The 6,322-nt window shown below is 38.5% G+C and overlaps 1 long non-coding RNA gene across 1 annotated transcript; it reads left to right on the forward strand.

Annotated features, from left to right (window-relative positions):
- The first annotated feature begins 2,138 nt into the window (after positions 1-2,138).
- On the forward strand, positions 2,139-5,056 carry LOC306997624. The gene is made up of 3 exons (XR_013797407.1): positions 2,139-2,235; positions 4,030-4,165; positions 4,716-5,056. It is a non-coding gene; the product is annotated as an uncharacterized lncRNA (long non-coding RNA).
- Positions 5,057-6,322: the final 1,266 nt, after the last annotated feature.

The following is a 6,322-nucleotide window of genomic DNA, read 5'->3' on the forward strand; positions in this document are numbered from 1 at the left end:
AATTGTTTCATGCAACAATCTAATGAAAGCTTACTGGCAACCCTGGCACCCATCACACCACTCACTGCTCCAAACAAACCTTCTGGCTCACCCCGAGTCTCCACTTGCTAAGGTTGGCTAAAATACAATTTTCAAAAACTACAGTTAAAACTTACGGTATGGTTTATTTATTTATTTGAAAAGGAGATGCATCCTTACCAGTGTTCAAATGAAACCAATGCCTCTGGGTTTGATTAACTTGACCTTATGGGATCTAGCAGTTAAAGAGACATTTTTTATTTTTTTTTATTTTTTTATTTAGCTTATCCTATTTCTATGGTGCAGATGGATAGCAGCTGAAATGAGAGAGGGCGGAGAAGTATAGCACAGGGAGCCACTCAGAAGAAAAGTTACTCACTAGGTCACAATTAATTTAAGGGCACAACCGTTGCAGAGACTATGTCCCACAGCTATGTGACGGGGCAGGTTCCCGTGACACAACAGAGATCACTGACACTGAGCAGTAGGCCTACTTACAGAAAGGTTCACATTGCACATCTATTTTTCCTGTTTACAAATACAGATACCACAGTGAGTTGTTTGCTGGCGCGCGTGCGACTTTATCTCCACGAGCCAGCGATGCCATCCAGCGCGCGCGCTAAATCAGCCCCGTTTTTTTTTTTTTTTTTTTTTTTTTTTTTTGGGATGCAACACATCCACACGGTTCAACAACAACAGATAACAGCCCATCCTATTCAAATCAGTCCAATGCGAGGTGTTTGAATTATTATTTTTTTTACACCCACAACACCACCGCTGGGAATAAAGGAGGCGTTTACCGCGTGGAAACCTGGCTGGCGGCTGCTTCTCGGTCGGGTGTGTGCGTGGGTACACGAGCGCCCGGCTCGTTATTGGAGAATCGGGTTATGTAAGCGGGTGTCTGGTTTCTCCGGGATAGAGAGAGAGGCCTTGCCTTTCTTTGATGTCAAACAGCAGGAAACCCTCTCGAGACTGGCGGTGCTTGTCACTGTCTGTGTTTCGGTTTAATTTTTATGGCGTGTGAAAGAATTCACATGCGTGTCTGTGCAAGAGTCAATGTGTGTGTGGGTGAGTTTAAGGGTTTGTGAGGATGCGAGACTGGTTGATGATGAGTAAAATAATTAGTTTAACCTTGTCTACCTTTCATATTAGAACAACAAACTGTACAGTGACCTCAAAAGACACAAAAATGTAAAGTATCGCAACAGCTCTATTATAAATTTTTCCCACATATCATGCAATGCAAATCGCTTTATATAAAGTTGGATATATGCCCAGCTTTCAGCATTCATATGCTATAGGCACGTAGGGGGATTTATACTATAGCATAGGCTATCTCAACTGCATGACTGTTTACAATCGCAGCAAGATGTAAACGATATTATCACCCATCTAAAATCAGCTGAATGCTAGCGGCATGAAGATATTGCGATATCGCATTAACATCATGATTTTCTGTCAAACTGCGGAACGATGTGAGCGCTGTGCAAAGCTCTATACAAATACGTGAAATATATCCCAGCCAACACACCCATGTGGGGCCCATATGGGTTACAAATGGGTGACAGGGGTACAGAGTGGGCATGGGCTCAAAATGGGCTTCTTATCTGGGGCCCACTTGGGTCAACTGAGTAAGTCCAACATGGGCAAACCCAGTTGGGCTCCCTTTGTGGGGCCTAGGTGGTTCACTAATGGGAAATGAGTGCATTGGTTGAAAATGGGCTACACTTGGATCAGTTTACAGAGGAAGTGCAAACAGTCAAACCCAAAGTTTTTTTTTTTTTTACAGATAGTACACACATATGCACCTTTGAAATTACTTTTATCTATACAAATGCCAACAAAATTGCCATTTTAACCAATTTTCTGCCAATTAAAAGGACCAATACCCTGCAGATACTGTCACAGTGGTGCAGTCAAAAGTATGCACACTTTTACTCAGAATATAATTTAAACAGTTACAAAAAGATCTACAGGTACAGACACGGTGACAGATAAAAAAAAAAAAAAAAACTTTTGCAGGATGGATCTCGCGAGATTTCATTCAGCGCCATCCCATGGATCTCGCGAGATTTCATTCAGCGCCATCCCATCCCCCTCGCCCTTTTCGCGCCCGCGACACCATTCACTCTCTAGTCTCTCACTCACTCTCTGCTGTAATTTTCGGGAGGAGATTTGGAAGATTCTCGCTGTCTTCGTAGTCAAGGCTAAGTCAAGGTAAGAAAGTTACATTTCACAATATAAATGTTAATTCAAAAACATTGTTTTCAAAACACGATGTTAACCAAAAGCTTGTCACTTTAGAATTTCGAATTCCAGATCGCGCAATATGTTCCCTTATTTCTGGCGCCAAGATCTGTAACGTTAACTAACATTCTTATTTTTTATGTTATTGTTAATACACCAACTGTGTTATGACAAATTGATTGGAGTTGAGACTCCAACTTTACAATTTTACCACTGTTTTACGATAACGTTAAATCCCACAATGACAGCAATTTTTTAACTTGTATAAGATCGATGTGCACATCAAACAGCCAAAAGGAAAGCATTTCCTTATTAATTTTTCGAATGCAATTACAAGACAAGCCTGTTTAATCGTGTCTGCTCCCGTTTATTTTGTGATCACAGAACAACGCCATAACTTACAGCGACCATTTCAGCAGCTAACGTTAGCTGTTATTTTAAAAGTGTGCACATTCAATGAAAAAATCCCCTTCTCAAATGTTATTTTTTTTATAAATCTTTAATAAATGTCTATTTCGTCACAGAACAACTAGTATCCGCTCAATTATGAGATTCGAGAAGCTTTAACACCATCTGCGCGGCCTGTGCTTTTTTTCCCTTTTTTTATTTAACGTTAGTGCTAATTCAAATAACAAATGGCACAAAATAGGCTATATAGAATATAGTTAACGTTACACTTTAGAATACTGTTCCAATTCCTTCGTAATTTATGCATTATGAACTCATATAGTAGTTATCTGTATGAAAAACAGCAGTTATTGATTAGTTATAGAACTACCACATTCAACTGAGGGCTATTACTATTTCATTAATCAGAGTTCCTTGTTAGTTAATATTAGTTAGTAGATAGTGTTTTACTCATTTGTTCCTGTGTAGTTATTCATTGATGATGGAAGAGTATTCTAAAGTTTCACTCAAAATATTAACTATTATAACACTTTACGGTAAGGGTACATGAATTATCATGAATTCATGCATGAATTATGCATTCATTCATGCATTAATATCTCATGAATCATCAGGAACTAGCCTAACACAAGTTCAACGTTTTCATTTACAACTTAATGGATGAACAACACCTTAATTAAAACATTAACTAAGATGAGTACATCATCATGAAATATGATTTATTACGCATGATCATGATTCTTTCTTTTTTTACAGTTATGCCACCATATTGTTCATCAGTGTTTCAAAGGACCTAGTCAGCGTTTTAGTTGAGGGGCCACACACATGATGAAGTCATTGATAGATAATGCTTAGTTAATGATGACTACTGTATTTGAAAAATAGACCCCAAAATATACCAATCAATATACCAATCACAGCTCATCATAGCACTCCAATTTTGTTGCCATTCAAATACAGTAGTCATCATTAACTAAGCATTATCTATCAATGACTTCATCATGTGTGTGGCCCCTCAATTAAAATGTTTATAATAAAGTTAAATCATTATTAAATACAAGTGAGGTTCTACAAATAAAATAAGTAAAAATACACTAGTTACAAGCATAGGTAAATACAATAGAACAAAAGTTACTAAATTAATTTAACTGTAGTTTTCAGGTACAGGTACAGAACCAGTCCCTTGTTTGTTTGGTTAATAAACCTTTGCAGCAAAAATGTCGTGTTTGACAGAATATTATATCTGATACCATTATAGTATTACTTGAAAAATAACATGGTGGAGATTTCTGCTTTGTTGCAAGGGCTCAAATAAGGAATTTAATCTCACTCTAATGCTCTTTATCTTTTTTACAGGAAGCTTGAAAAAAAATGCCCTTACAAACCAGATTACTAGAAGAGATGCTGAAAAGGCAGTGTCAAAGTGGCTAATTGGTGCCAGGGACAGGGGAGGAAACCGTACAGCGAGGGCACGTGGTGGAGAGCAAGATGGGTAAAAGTCATTATCATTAAAACTGCAAAGTGTTTAGCCTATATATTTGTGTAAAACACAACATTGTGCTTTTGTCAAACTTTAAACTCTTGTCAAACTGTAGGCTAACCTACAACTGTCACCCAACCAAAATCACACACACACACAAAACTGATTTTAGACAGACTTAGGAGGTTTAATGATCTACACCAAAGGAGAGAGAGCATTGGTGACAACAAAGTGAATATAATAATTACTACAATACTAATTTCTAGAAATTACTTAAAATGAAGTTTTATTAACTAAGTTCGGGAGGAGCACGTTCAGATAATTAACACGAGTGTATAGCACTCAGCAATCAACGATAAGAGGGTAAAAAAAGTGGTAAAAGTTGGTCAAAATTTTTATCTTGTGCCTCCAATATGTGCAGTGTTCCGGGACAGGTTTGAAAACCCCTTATCTACATAAGCTTGATTTGGAGCACCAAAAGACTAACCTGACATCTGAACTGTGAGAAAAGGAATTGCAAAAGTTGAAAAATGGTTGATTTATTTATTTTCTCTTTTCAAAGGGCCGTTGAGAGAGCGACAACAGAGGACTGAGATTCTGCACTTTTGTTTGTGAAATATAGAGTTGTCTGACAGAGGACTGAAAAGCTGCACTTTTGTTTTGTTTATGAAATATAGAGTTGTCTGACAGAGGACTGAAAAGCTGCACTTTTGTTTTGTTTATGAAATATAGAGTTGTCTGACAGAGGACTGAAAAGCTGCACTTTTGTTTTGTTTATGAAATATAGAGTTGTCTGACAGAGGACTGAAAAGCTGCACTTTTGTTTTGTTTATGAAATATAGAGTTGTCTGACAGAGGACTGAAAAGCTGCACTTTTGTTTTGTTTGTGAAATATAAAGTTTGTCAAAAGCTTTCACTTTTGATACTTGTCTGTTAATATAAATATTATGTTAATAAAGTAAAGCATGAAGTAATTGTTTCTGTTCATTGATTACATATAATGTTTATATTTAGGGGTTTACTGTAAAATAAGGTAACCCAAAAAGACAAATATGGTAGCCCATAAATACACCTGTTGTGGCCCATAAGAGCCCTAGATAAGACCTATATGGGTCCCATCATCATCCCATGTGGGCAGACTCCTGTAGGCCCTAAATGGGAACTACCTAGGCTACCCCTATGGGCCCGATATGGAGCCCACCAAGAGCCCATCATCAACCCATCTGGGCTAACACATGTGGGGCCTCCATGGAAACTGCGGCCAAAATTAGCTGGGTCCCAGCTGGGTAGCCCGGGTGGGCCCTGGATATCAGCCCATTTGCAGCCCGTTTGGGCCCCACATGGGTGTGTTGGCTGGGATGTGTCATTAAAATATAAATTAACGAGCTGCTTATTTCAAAGATTTAGGCCTATACGAGGCATATCGAAGTTTTAAAGTCGGCATGAAATCCAAATTGACCCTATTTACTTTGTTAGCGGATATTACTAATCTTGTGGTGAACAATTAATCCGTGCAAGTTATTACACGGAAACAAATTGTTTGCCGAAGTTATCTTTAACTTGTGTGTGTTTAACGGAAAAGTTACTTCCGGGTCTTTTGACATAGGCTTGACTACTTGGGTTGGTTAAACGCTTAACCACTCCCCTCAAACCGTTACTCTGCTATGGGCGAGAGATGGAGAGGAGGAGCGCTGAAGTAAAACCCTGCCCTCTGTTCAATATTCCCTTTCACTCGGAAATGCGTCACAACACTTGAGAAAAGTTGTTTGCAACTTCCGGTTCACGCGGACTTTAAATGATAAAACAAATATGCTGTTCAGAATCACGCCACTTGAGGAAAACTGACGTCATATCTCCAATAAAAATTATTCCGAAAATCGCAAATTAGCCACTACATCTGGCTTGAAACTTTGTGACCATTAAAAAGTACATTCTTTATAGCCTATGAATGTGTGTAGTATGTACACCAGTCATATTACATCCGCCATGTTGTCACTGTCATGTGACCACCTACGGTGTCAGTTGTGTTGCTTCACTGTCATTCACAAATCCTCTTTCATGGGACACTCCCAGGGACAGTGTCCATTGAACGTGCACTTCAGAATATCAGTAGTAGGTCATCCGGGTACTTTCTGCTATTATCACTACTAATCGGCAGAAATACTGTTT

The sequence above is a fragment of the Phoxinus phoxinus genome (genome assembly GCF_949152265.1).
Source record: "Phoxinus phoxinus genome assembly, chromosome: 4".
NCBI classification, from domain to species: domain Eukaryota; kingdom Metazoa; phylum Chordata; class Actinopteri; order Cypriniformes; family Leuciscidae; genus Phoxinus; species Phoxinus phoxinus.